The sequence below is a fragment of the Calypte anna genome, chromosome 10 (assembly GCF_003957555.1).
Source record: "Calypte anna isolate BGI_N300 chromosome 10, bCalAnn1_v1.p, whole genome shotgun sequence".
NCBI lineage: Eukaryota > Metazoa > Chordata > Aves > Apodiformes > Trochilidae > Calypte > Calypte anna.
The window spans coordinates 2,373,007-2,387,107 of record NC_044256.1 but is presented as its reverse complement, the minus strand read 5'-3'; positions in this window follow the sequence as shown (position 1 = coordinate 2,387,107).

Below are 14,101 nucleotides of genomic sequence, written 5' to 3'. Positions count from 1 at the left end.
TTTTCCTCCCAATAAAAACTGAGCTGAGCTCATGTATTTCCCACAGAAATCCAAGCCTGGAGTCTGTAGAAGGTGTTGATGTGATTCATGGAACCACATTTATAGTGGATCTATTCTTTGTGTCCCAAGGCATTTCCACACAGGCAAGGACCTGTGAACCTGGAGGAGTTAACAAGATTATTTTGCTTTTTACTGCATTGACATAAAGGTTCAGTGTTACCTTGACTTCTTTCAAGAAGCCAGTTGGCTGGGTTGTTCATTAGCAAATGGCTCAATAAAAGGGCTTTTTAAAAAATTTATTGAACCTATAAAAGGAAGTAATATCATGAACAAATTGAATGGGACCAAAAATGACATCCCCTGTCATCCTCCCCAAAACCCCTGTGGGCTGCAAAAGCCACGTCTGTAAATCTGGGTGGGAATTCCCAGCAACTCCTTCATTTGGTAGCAGCAGGTAATCAATAGGTGAGGCTGTTACTTTGGGTGGATTTGTGGGTGTTTGGGGAATGCCTTTTTTGAGCACTGATGGCTTTTCTCACCTGGCTGTGGGGAAAGAAGAAGGCTTGGCAGTGCTGTCTGGTTCTATAGCCTCTGTGAGCTTAGAAATGGGTTTAAGCAGCACCTTGGGCACTGTCTGCCTTCAGCAGGGCTCTCACCTGCCTACAGAACCAGTTCCCTTGCTGCCAGGGGAGGTGTGTGGCTCCCTGCTCGGAGCTGGAGGTGCTCAGCAGAGCAAGGCTGGATAAGGACAAGAGCAGAAAAGGCCAATCCCTGCTCCAAAATATCTGCCAGCCAGTCAGGGGTGTGAAATCTGGATATTGGGACCATCTCAGGAATGGTCATGGATGACACAGAAAGTCAGAGGCTGCAGAAATGGGGGTGGTGGTGGTGATGTGAGGATGATATTTCCTTGGTTTGTGGAAGGACCTCAGCGTCAGATCGTGGTCAGGGACAGAGGGACTGGCAGCTCCCTGCTGACCCCCTCCAGTGGTTTTCTTGGCTTCTCTCCATCAGTCTCAGACATTTGGGCTCTGAGGTCCCACCCCTCATCCCAGAGAAAGTCTTTTTATGCTTAACATCCTTTTTTCAGTCTCTCATTTCAGGACTTCCCTTGGCTTGTTCTCTTGTCCTCAAACGTGAGCTGTGCGGCCGGAGGCGTTTGTCAGAGGAGCAGAGCTTTTCCTCCAGGCAGAAAACCCCAAGGCTGGAAACTTTAAGCCAGAAAAAGCACAAGCAATTACCTTGGATCAGCTGTGTTTGATATGTCTTCACCTGGCTGGAAGCTCTGCATTTATTTATTTGGGTGTTGGGATGAGGCAGGAGCAATGCCCTGATTGTCCATTCATCTCCGCTCTGCTCCTCTCCTGACTTGATGAGCTTTGCAGGCACTGCCTGATAAATCTTTGATTTCAGGAAGCCAAGGTCATGCTCCACTTCTCAGCATGCCAGGAGCAAAACATCACCCAGGGCACACATATGAGAATGCAATTGCTTGCGTTTCTTAGCTGGTAGGGCTTGAGAAGGACACTTATTTCATTTCTTTATTCACTCAGCTTGAATGGAGCCGGTGTTGGAGAGAGTGATTTTCCTCGTGCAGCAAGTGCTCAGGAAGGCTGGAAAGACCCTTTCCAGGTTTGTGGAGCTGTCAGAGCAAGAGCATTTCCTTGCCACTCGCTCAGCAGGTAGCTCTGAAGGGAGGGCACTGCTCACAAGTCAACCTTTTTGCTGCTTTCTTCCTTCTCTGGCCACGGAACAGCAGCGATGTGTGTGGGGATGTTCCCCGTGGGCCTTGACCTTTGTGTGGAAACCTGCTGGGACAGGGAGAAGCCTCTTGGCTCTGCCTGCCCCCAGACCATCCATCTGTCTCCTGAGGTCTTGGCAGAGAGGGTTCCAATGCTCCAAGTTGGCAGCATCCATCTGTCTCCTTGCTCCAGCTGCTCCTATGACCTGCAGGACACGACCTTGCTGTCCCCATGTCCCCATCACTCTGGGACCTGCTCTCCTTTGTGCTCTCTGCTGGAGGGAAAGCTCCTCAGCATGAGCCATTCACCCACCTCAAGCATCTCCTAGATGAGTCTCCTTGTTGTTCAACCCAGAGCATCCGGGGGGGTTGTGCATCCTTCTTGGTGAGGTGGATTTCCATGTGCCACCTTGTCCCCCTCTGCCAGGCAATCAGAGCTACCTGCAGGTGGGGAATGAGGGAATCCAGAGCAGTGATGCAGGGAGAGGAAGGGATGAGGAGTGAGAGCTGGCTGTGCCACCAAGGTGGGGAAGATGAAGTGATAACAGAGCCATGGTTGTGTGACAGCTGCCCAGGGGTCTGCTCCCTTCAGCAGTTTCCCATTAATGAATCTTTGTGAATGTTCCCAGGCATAAAAACTTGAAATAGATGGCTTGTCAGCTGGGAGCTGAGCCCTCCATAGATCTCTTTGATGGAACAGTTTTTAAGAACCCAACTGTGGGGGCAGAGAGGGGGAGTTTGCAGCCCTCCATCCCTACAAGATGAATGGGTCACTGAGAGATGCTGTCAGAGAAGCTAAACAGCTAACTGGATGTTGGTGGGGTTGCTGCCCAAAGGGCCTTCTCCATCCCAACACCTTTTCCTGCCTCTCAAAACATCCCTACCTTCAATTTTGTTTAAGACCATCTTGCTTAGGGAGACCTGGGCTGTGTCAGAGAACTTGCCTCCTTCTTTTTCTTCTCATTTCTGTGGGTCCAGATTTGAGCCACCAAGGAAGAGAGAAAAGCTCCTTGGAAACACCTTAAAAATTCTTATTTAACAATAATCTTCCTTCTTTCTTTTAATATTTGATGATCTCTGGGAACCAGAGGACAGGAGAGCACAACAGCTGAGCTGAGCTGGTCAGGCAGAGCAGTCAGGAATTGCTCAGTGGTTACAGACAGAGGATTTCAGGACATCCAACTTCCAGATAAGGGGTTGGATGCTGCTTGAGTAGCTTTAGGTGGATGTGAGATGGGTAAAGGTGAAAATAACCTCATTTTCTCTTTAAGAGGTACCAGCCAGATATCTGCATCTTTCCCCTGTGTGTCTTGTGGCTCCTGGCTGGGAATTGGAGCTCCATGGGTGACGAGGGGTCTCAAGGGACACAGGATGGGGTGACAGGGGTGTGGGGTGACAGCGGGTATGGGGCAGTGTGGGGTGACAGGAGTGTGGGGTGACAGTGGGTATGGACAGTGTGGGGTGACAGGGACATGGAGTGACAGTGTGCAAAGTGGATGTGGGTGCTCAGAAGGGGTGGCTCTCCAGGTGACAGGCTGCTGGGAATGCCACAGCCTTTCCATGGCTGCAGGGGACAGCAGTGCTGTGGCTGTGTCTGATGCTGATCTGCTCTTGGGGTGGCAATGCTGCAGGGTGAAGTGCTGGAGCTCAGAGAGGAGGGAGCAGGGTACTGGAGGATATGGGGCCCAGGATGGTTGGTTACCATTCAAGGACCACTTCTTCCCAGCTCAGGACCAGAACATCCCAATGGGAAGGAAATCAAGACAGGGAACGAGGAGATCAGGATGGTTGAACAGGGAACTGGTGGGGAAACTCAAGTGGAAGAAGAGAACGTATAGATCATGGAAGGAAGGGCTGGGAAGATGCCCATGAGCCAACAATGTGTCCTGGTGGCACCTGGGGGACATTAGGAGGGGGTGGTCAGGAGGTCCAGAGAGGTTCTCCTTGCCCTCTGCTCTGTCCTGGTGAGGCCACATCTGGAATATTGTGTCCAGTTCTGGGCCCCTCAGTTCCAGCAGGACAGGGAACTGCTGGAGAGAGTCCAGAGCAGAGGCACCAAGATGGTGAAGGGAGTGGAACATCTCCTGGTGAGGAAAGGCTGAGGGAGCTGAGGGGCTTTGCAGCTTGGAGAGGAGGGGACTGAGGGGTGAGCTCAGTGGTGTTTATAAAATGTTAGGGGTGAGTGCCAGGAGGATGGAGTCAAAGCTTTTCTCAGGGGTGTCTGACAACAGGACAGGGGGTGGTGGTTGTAAACTGGAGCACAGGCAGTTCCATATAAATACAAGTAAGAATTTTTTCACTGTGAGGGTGAGGAAGCCCTGGCCTAGGCTGCCCAGGGAGGTTGTGGAGTCTCCTTCCCTGGAGACATCCAAAGCCCACCTGGATGTGTCCCTGTGTCACCTGCTGTAGGTGGCCCTGCTCTGGCAGGGGGGTCGAACTCAAAGATCTTTTGAGGTCCCTTCCAACCCCTCACTTTCTATGATTTTAATGTCCCCTCATGGGTTCATGCTCCCCTTACACCTGAGAGGCTGCTTGGGTGCTGAGGGACCCTCCTCCTGCCCAAGCCCAGCTCTGTGATAAATGATAAAGACTGATGAAGATTTATTCTTTTTAATTTAGATTGAGAGATTGGAACCCCAGGGTGCAGCAGCCTGGGGAAGAGGGACAATTCTGAAGCAATTTCACAGCCTTGTAATCACATTAGGCATGGGCTCTAGGCTGGGATCCACCAAAGCCATTGGAAATAGGGCATCAGCAACCCCCAGAGATGCAAAATCACTTGGGCACCTCCAGCTGCTTGCTGAAGAGCTTGGATTGGGGCTGGAGAGGAGGTTCTGGCTAAGAACTTCAGCTTGGTTAAACTCCAGGCTTGTGGTAATTCCCTCCCCTTAGGAGTGGGTAAAGCAGCACCCAACACTGCAGGGCTGGGATGCAGTGGGTGCCCCCTCCTATAGCAATGGCTCAGCTCCCACCCTCCTCCTTCTCCCTGCTGGTCCTTGGGGCTGGAATTCCTTGGGATTTGGGTCATGTGCCAGTGTGGGAATCCCCCCTGAGGTGCTCACCCAGAGCCAGCCTGGGTTTTCTGCACCTCATTTCTCCAGCCCCAAGCCCCAGGTTGATTTCCCACACAGGTTATCCAGTCCCAAGATCATCTCCCACACAGGTTATCTATCCCCAAACCCCAGGATGATCTCCCACACAGGTTATCCAGTCCCAACCCCCAGGATGATCTCCCACACAGGTTATCCAGCCCCAAACCCCAGGACCATCTCCCACACAGCTCATTTTCCCTTTCAAAGAGCCAAGCAGCATCACTGATGGGGTTTCCCTCCCTCTAGGACCTGCCTTTGGCCCCCAGGAGCTGCAGGAAGTGTTTCTTCTGCCACAAACAGAAATTTCAGATTCCAATCTTGTTTTCAGCTCCTGAATTCCTCCTCTCTGGGCCTTCCTGATTAGCAGTGCCAACCCCCACTGCACTCATATCTTATCTTCCACTAAAAAGGAATTAAACACAGCTCTGTGGGCTCAGGGCTGCATTTTTCCAGGGGGTTAGTAGGAGCTGGGCCAAACCCAGGCAGTTTGCTGACATCTTTTATGAGGTTGAAGATGGTGTTGACCCTGGGGGGCTTTTGTTATCCTTGCCTGGCTGACCCTGCTCTTCTCCCTTTAGAGAGCCAAGAAGGTGCCCATCACCAGAGGCTGGCTCCAGGGGGTCCCCACACTCACTGAGAGGTCCCACTTGGGCATCTGAAGAGAGAACCACCCCCAAAAAATGTCTTTTGTTGTTCTCCTGGAAAAATGGAGCAGAGAAAGTGCTTGAGGAACCAGGACTCCTTTGCTTAGCAATGCTCTGTGCTTATCCTCATCTGGCATCTCTAATTCTCTGGCTCCTTTTTATTCTTTTTCCACTGTTTACAAATTAGTCAGCTCTGCCCAGTGAGAAAGAACTCATTCTTACAGGGAAACACCATTTTAATTTTTTTTATTATTATTATTATTACCTCCTTTTTTTTCAGCCTCTAAACCCATTTTTTTTTCATTCCCCTGAAAACAGCTGGAAGATCCGGGACAAATCCAGACACCTTGTCACACTTAGAGCTGTAAAACCAGTTTACTTCTCCCTGGCTGGGCTGGCACTGGGAAATTTTCTTGTCTGGGCTTAAAGACAGAGTCTGGAAAGCATCTGGGGAGGTTGGGGCTGGCTTGCTCGTGGCAGTGAGGTTGGGGACAGTGCTTTTGGGCAAGGTGACCTCTTAGACACTGAAGAATTGGTGTGTGGAGCTACAGCTCTGGGATCCAGAGAATGGGGAGTGGGGGGAAAAGGATGCTCCAGTCTCCTTGGAGATGGAGTTGTGTTGTCCAAGAGGGGTCACAGCACGGGGCTGATCTTCCAAAAGTGCTGAATATCTTCCCTGTGCAAGGGAATGCAGCCACCAGCCATGGCTCTGCAGCATCCCACCAGCTCCCTGTGTTCTGCTGGAGGACCAAGTGGAGCTGGGAATGGGCTGGAAACTTCTGCTGGGATCTTTGCTTTAAATTAATTTGTCAGCTGGGGCTGCCTGAAAGAGGAAACCCTGAAACTGCTTGGCCAAGTACCATGGTCTCGGACTTTGCCACCTTTTATAAGGCCACCAGAGCAGATGATGTCCCCACAGACCCCCTTGGAGCAGAGATGGGGTGCTTGAGGCACTGCAGTGGTGTCCCCAGAGCCTGGCATCCTCCAGGCAGCTAGAGGCATGGAAATACCTGACAGGGCAGTTCCAAGATGAGATGCTTGTCACTTGTCACTGGTACAGACTCTTCCAGCCCATCCCCCCAGCCTGCACACCCATCAAGATCTGGAGAGGGGGAAGAAATTAATAATAAATGCCATTTGGGTCCAGACCCTTGGGAATCGTTTCATCTGGGCCTCTCTTTTGGCAGGTTGATCTAGGGAGGGCTGTGCAAGGTGTTCAACGAGGTCCCTCTGTTGTTGGGGACACAGTAATGGGTTGTCCCCACATCTGCAGCTCCATGGGTGAGTGCTGAGGGCAGTGGGGAGGGGAATGAGGGGGTCCCCAAAGGGGTCATGGTGCCTCAGGGTTCAGTGTCCATCCTCCTCAAGGATAACTAACCCTGCAGATGCAGCTAACTAACCCTGCAGGTGTAGTTAACTAACCCTCACCAGCTCCTGATCCTCCTGGGTCCTTACAGAGGGATTGGGAATCAACTCCACCCAAGCCATGTGAAGGTTCTGCATCACCTTAAGCTGCTCCTCAACCTGTGACTTCAGTGAAATCCTCCCCCCCCTCCATCACCTGCAGCAGGACCAGGGCTATTGATGCTGAATTTTGACTCTGTTGGGATCCTGGAATGGGTGTCTTTGTCCCATGGCAGTGGCAGGGTGAGGGCTGGCAACCCACCAGGACCCACCCCTGCTGTTCCTTGGCTGGCCCAGCTCTAGCACATGTCATTATTTTTTCTGAACACCTGAAAATCCCCACAATTTATGGGATTTTTCCTACCTCTTCTCTCCCTGGGAGCTGCAGTGGGGAACTGCCAGAGCTGGTACCTGCTACAGCATCACCTGGAGCCCGAGGCTTTGCAGTGATGAGTTGAGTGACCCAGGGAAAGGGAAATATACAGAGAAAGGCAGAGACAGAGATGTCATTAGGGAGAAGCTGGGAGCCAGGAGAGCACCTTCAGGCCCCCCCCCCTTTTTTTTTTTTTTTAATGGATGAAAGGAGCTTACTTCAGTGAAGAGCATTATTATATTCAGACTCTCATTTAGGCTTCTTCAAGTCGTACAACAAAAGGAATATTAAATGATCTTGCAAAATATATGTTACAAATCAATGTAACCTGCATAAATCAACCTGACCGAAGGAAGAAGATAGGATTTGAGTTGTTGTATGGGGTTTTTTTGTGTTTTTTTTCCCACTACCTCACTGTGGCAAAGTTGCTTTAAAAACAGAAGATGGTGGATTCAGCTATAGAAGATCAGATACAACTTCTGGATCCATTTTTCTTTTCCACAAGTAGGAAACACTATCCAGCCTTCTGCATGAGCTGCTTGGGGAGGTTGTGGGTGTTAAACCTGTTGCCCAGGGGTCAGACTTCTTGGAGAAGTAGACAAGCATGCAGGGAAGTCTTTGAGGAGCAGGGATAGTGGGACTCTTGGACCAGGAGGAAGGCTGTGGTCAAATCAGGGTATGAGAACTCTTTTGGAGTCCCATTGTGTTCTCTAGGTAAGGAAATGAGTATTTTATCCTAAAGGTTTCTCTCCTAGGTGTCCAGGTGTGTGGGATGTGGTAGTGTGAAACAGCCTGGTGTGAGAGTCCAGCATGGGTGGATGTCCCTCCTTCCAGGCTTGGACAAGAAACAGCTGGAGAAGATCCTTCTGCTGAGCCACATCTGGAGTGCAGGCAAGGGAGGCAACGTGTGCTGGGTGGCCCTAAAGGGCTTTTCCAGGGAGGAGCTTTCCCATCCAATGGATTAGTGCCCATCTCATTTCTCCCCTCTGCTCTAAGGAGTGTGCCTGGGTATCCTCTCTCTTGGCAGGGGATCAGCAAGGCTTCTCTGAGATACTCTTGCTCTTCCCTCTCCTGGTCAAGAGGGGAACATGAGGTCTTTTGGCTCTTCCAGTTTTTCCTCCAGAAAACAGCAGGTTTGGATCAAACAGTCGAGGTGATGAAAGCCCATAATTGCTCCTGGCCTGATGTCTTCCCACTGGGGAGGAAGGAGCCACCCGAGCATCCTGCATTCATCTTCCCAAGCACCTTTATCATCCAGCCCCATCCACCTCCAAGTCCTGGTCCCTGGCAAGGAGAGAGGGCTCTCTTCTTGCAGCTCATCCCTCAGCCTGGGGCTCCCTGGTACTTTTGGTTCTCTCAGTATTTGCTCAGACCCTTTCTCCTTGCTCTTCAGCTGGATGAAGCCCATGCAGCCAGTGTTTTTTTTTTCCCCTGGCTGATGAGTGGATCAGCTCTCTAGAGGCACCTGTGGGTCAGGAGGAGCCTGACCCACCACAGTTTGCTGCTTTTTTTTTTTTTTTGGGGGGGGGGGAGGACAGGAAAAAGGGGAAATAGAGATGGGGAAGGGGAAAGGGAAAAAAAGGGAAAAGCCCTGGGTATCCCCAGCCCACCTGGGTATCTCGCCCTGTGTGATGCATCTCTCAGAGCCCTCCTGGTTTTTCTTGTGATCAGGCAGGTCATGCCAGCACTGAGGGTAATAGATAAATAGATCTAAACTGCTAAGAGTTAGCACTCCTTTTTTATTTTTGGTTTGCTTTTTTTTTCTCCAGCTGGGGAAGCTGAGGCAAGCAGTTCCTGTGCACCTTGGAGTGAAGTTGGACTTTATTATCACCTGAGAAAGCTGAAACCCACCAAAAGGCCATAAATCTCCATGAGGGTTAAAGAAGGAGAAGGAAAGGACTGCAGGTAACATGGGGGATTCATTCATCCTTAGCCAGGCTCGTAGCTGGAGCAGAAATTCTGCTGATACATCCAAGGTCTTAATAAGTTTGGGAGAGTCCAGTGCCTGGTGCCAGGGAGCTGCCACATGGCTTTTAGCTCTCCTGACTTTGTGAGGGATGTTCCCTGGGCAGAGATCAGGGAAAGGCTGAGCTAATGCTGCCCAATACACTTCAGTGTAGTGAGACAGGACCAGGTGCCCTGAGTTATTGATGAGTGGGTGTGGGTTCACCTGTGTCTGGCCTCCCTCCTGAGCATGTGCAGGAGCAGGGGGCCAATAAGAGAGCAGCTGACACCCACAGAGAGAGCTCTCACTCTTCAGTGAGGATGGAGAAGCCCACAGCTCGAGGAGCCCCAGGAGCAGGCAAGAAGGGGTAGATCCTGAGGCCTCAGGAACAGCCTTAGGACATCGTCCAGGAATGGGCTAAACCCCGAGGCCTCAGGAGCAGCCCTAGGAGCAAGAAGGGCTCCTTCCGCTACACTTCAGTTAGGAGATAAAATGAGGCAGGGAGGAGGAGGAGGAGGAGGAGGAAAGGAGGAGGAAGAAGAAGGAGGAGGAGGAAGAAGAAGAGGGAAGAGGAGAGGAGGAGGAGGGCAGAGGAGGAGGAGGATGGAGGAGGAGGAGAGGAATGCTGGGAAAGCCTTCTGGGGAGGAAGGGCAGTGTGAGGGCTTTGGGATGCCAGAGGTACCCCCAAAACTGGTCCAACTGGGATGCTAAAAGGAGGGGTTCCCAGCCTCCAGCAAGGAAGAGGTGGCAGAGCTGAGGATGTTTCCTTGGGCTGGGCCAGTCAGAGCTGAGGATGAAGCACAGACACCAAAACGTGCTTATCCTGGGCTGTCTGAAGCCAAATGTTCTCCAGCTGAAACAGGAGGGGTTTGTAGTGTGTCTTGATTTAGATGGACAGAGCTTTTGTTTGGGCAAAATGGGTCCTGCAGGGTGAATTCCTGACTGGTGATGAGGGTGAGGGGAGATGGGGAAGGATGAGCAAGTGCCTGGCTGAGCTTTGGTGGCTCATCTGCAGAGGGAGGGATGGAGAGAGTGATCCTTTCAGCAATACAAAGTGAATCATTGTGTATTTATGTTCTGAATTCATTTCACATCTTTGGTGGTGACAGCAGCCCCAGCAGCACTGGGAAGGGGAGGATTCATCCTGCTTTGCTTGCTGCAGGGTACCCAGAGGTAACAGCCACCTCCTCACGACCATGCCACGGGGCACAGCTCCTGATCAGCACCCAGGAGGGGTAATCTGGGTGAAGGGACAGGATGGATGCTGTGTCCTCCTCCCTCTGGGCCACCTTAAGGTGTCCATGTGTCCCCTTTTCCATCCCTTTTCCACAAGGAGGGAAACTGAGGCATGGCTGGGGCAAGCACCTTCCAATTCCAAGACCAATGAGACCAACTGGAAAAGCTGGGAGCTGCTGGGACTGTTTTAAAGGGGAACAGAGGGCACCTGAAAGAATCAGGATTTCTTTCTGCTCCCCAGGGCTGCAGACTGGAGAAAAGGTTTCCTCCAGGAGGCAAAGATGGGGCAGCTCCCAAGAGGTGTGGGGAGAAGGCTTTGGGGCTCCTGGAGAAAAAAAGGTGCTTGTTCTCCTCCAGAGCTCCCCCAGATTGTTGTTGATGGGTTTTTTTAGTTCCTTCTCTCCATGCACCCAGGTACAGAGCTGCTGCTTCAATTGCCTGCCCAGAAGCCAGTTTCTCTTTTTTTTTTTTTTTCCCAGGCAGATTTGGTCACTTTTTAAAATAATTACTCCTAATGGAGCTGCCCACCACAGAGCATGCTGGCAAGGACATTAACCCAAATGTGATTCCAAGCAGGAAAGGATGCCTTAATGAGCATTTATACCTTTGTACAAAGCCAGGCCAACCAAAGGCAATGGGCTGATTTCTCCTGTGTTGACATGACAAGTGAATATTTTTCCTGCTCTTTTAAACCCAGCCATTTTGGGGGGCTATAGCAAGACCCCTTTCTCCAGTTCTCCCTCTAGCAAACATTAAATAATAATAATAAAAAAAAAGTTAAAGGCAGTTCTTCCTAGCTGGGAATGGCAAAAAGAAGCTGTATTTAGGGTTTTGTGGGTAAAACCAGAGCTCACCCACACTGAGCATCCCTCCAGCCTTGACCAGAGCAAGAAACCTTATGAGAGTAAGTGCAGAGGTTCTAATGTTGCATTGTATAGCATAAAGCAGAGTAATACTCTCCCAAGGACACTAATGCTGCTTATTTGCTCTTGTTACAGAGAGTAATTGCTCACCCAGAATTTATTAAATTAGGTAAGAGCAGAACAAACAAAACTATTAATTTTATTCACTCTGTATTTATACACCTATCACTCCAGAGCAGGAGCAGACAATGCTCTCAGAGTGTTTGCTGTTCCCCTTGTGAGCCAGACCAAGGGATTTATTTGTCACAGCTCTGGGGGGTGTTTCTCCTTCTCCCAGGCAGCTGTAGGACTGGCATGGGATGTGCTGGGGTTTATTTCTTTCTCCTCCCATCTCAGCTCCCTGCTGGGGCCCAGGCAAGGAGGAGAAAGTGAGGTGCAGGGAGAGGAGCCACAACCCCAAGTGTTGGTTGTGCCTGGTGATTAAAGGGGGGTTTGGGGGATCCCAGTGCAAGCAGACACAACCCTGGGAAGGGTTGTGCACAATTCTCTGCTGGTGGGAACATCCTGACCCCACCAGAGCAGCTGCAGGCAGGAGAACAGCAAGGGAAGGGAGGTAAAAGTGGGGAAAATATAAAGGATCTGAGAGCAGCCAGAGGGAATAAAGAAGGAGAAAGTAGGAAGAAAGCCATGAAGAAGGAGAGGAGGGTGGTGAGAGGAGGTGGCTCCTTGCCAGCTGCTGTGAGGCTCCCTTGGGGTGAGCAAAGGCTGGGACTGGGAGGTCTGGGATTACCCTGAGTTCTTCCCAGTGAGGCTGTGACTGGGACAACTGGGTCTGGGGGACAGCTTTGGCCTCTCCCTGACCTGCTCAGGATCCTGCTCCCTGTTTGCAGCAGCCCAGGGCTGGGATGGAGCTGTGAGGAAGCAGCTTGCAAACCATCTTCCTCCTCCTCCTCCTTCTCCTCCTTCTCCTCCTCCTCCCATGATGGGATCTGGCACGGGGGTTGGGGGCAGGCAAGGGGGGGCTGCAGCACCCTAATAATAAGGGGCTGCTTGGTTAACCACCCAAGTTACAGCTGAGAAGGAGGTGCTTGAGGTCTTCAGGCTGGTGACTTGGTTCCAGCTGCACTGGTGCACCCACGGGGGTGCCTGGGGAGCACCCGTGGGGGGCGGGGGCTGTACCCTGTGGGACACAGCTGGTATCACCCCCTCACCCCTCTCCCCAGAGCAATTCAGCTGCTTTATGTAGGTTATAGACACATCCTATAAATAACCCACTCCAGAGAAGTCTGCTGCAAACAACATGCTTTAAAAACCTGTTATTATCCACTCTGCCTCCCTAATTCCCTCTCCTGCCATCCGGGAGTGAAGCCTGCAGGGTACCCATCACGTCTGCTGGGCTGGGACCACTGGGGGGGTGATGCTGGGAGCCTTGGGAGGGAGGAACTGAGCTCCCCAAGGGGGTGCTGAGCCCCTCGGGAAGATGTTGAGACCCCCCCCTCCCCAGTTGATGCTGAAGGGATGGGTGAGACAGTGGTGAGGGCTTTTGAGGCTGTTGGTGCTCGGACAGCTGAGCCACCTGGGGTCACCCCCTCTGGTCAAGGAAATTGGTGCCGTTTGCATTAAGATTGATGAAATTAATCTGCTGATGGGAGAAGGGGGTTTGTGTTATTTTTGGGGTTGTGTTTGGCCATTGAGGGTAGCAGGGAGGGCTGGTGAGGGTTGTTTGGGTGCTGCCCCGATGGATGGGGTTAAAAATGAAGGGGCTTTGGAGGAGGGGAGTGGGTGGGAGAGGGGGAGAGAGGATGATGTTTGGGTTTGCTTTGTGGAAATGAGCAGGGTGAAGGTAGAAAACCTCCCCTAGGGCTCTGGTTGTAACTGGAGTGGTTCTCCCCACATCTGGGTGCAGACAACCCTGCCAGACCCCCAGCTGCCTCCATGCCCTCAGGTGGGAAAGATGCTGGAGAAAACTTTCTCCCAGCCATTTTAATTAATGGCATTTAATGCCATTTTTCTCTCTCTTTTTTTTAATATTTTTTTTCTCCAGGAGCAGTTGGTGAGTCTTCTGAGCCTTAGACAGAGCCCTGATACTCCTTGGGACTGCTGGGTGAAGATCTCCTCTGCCAGGGATCCATCCATGGGAGCAGAGGAAGGTGAGGAGGAAAGGCATCCAGAGCTGCTGGGGGTGATGTCCCCGGTGATGCCCACCCTATCTTCCCAGTCTAAGGGAAGCCTTATCCCCCAGTAAGGGCTGGTTTGTGTGGGGGGCTGTGCTGGTGGCCAGGCTGAGGAGCTCAGAGGCCCAAACCTCTTTGTGAAGGCTGCTGCAGGGTCAGAGCTTCACAGCTTGTGCTTGCATCCAAATGAGCAGGATTTGGGGAGAGATAAGGGAGGGAATGTTCCTCCCAGAGCTGCTGAGGTTCGGCTGATGGCATTTTACAAGAGGGAAGAGAAGGCTGTGGTGACATGCAGGTGGTCCTGCCATGTGTGCTGGCTTGGGCTGGGAGCAAGAGCCAGGAAATCTGGTGAAGCTGCCTGGATGCAGAGGGACAGCATCCCCTGGGAGCTGAGTTTCTCAGCCTTTGGGATAAGAAACCCCGAGGCAACGTCAGGGAAGAGCTTTGCAGATGAGGCTGTGGCAGGAGCAGGAATGTGAGTTAATTACAAGCTCTGTTAAGAACTCGGTGGGGGGAAAGAAAATCACCTTTAATTGCTAGGTGCAGCAGATGAATGTCAGCACAGAAAACATGAAGTGCTTGGAGGGTACAGAAATCCTGGGAAGCCATAAAGCCAGTGAGGGGAAGG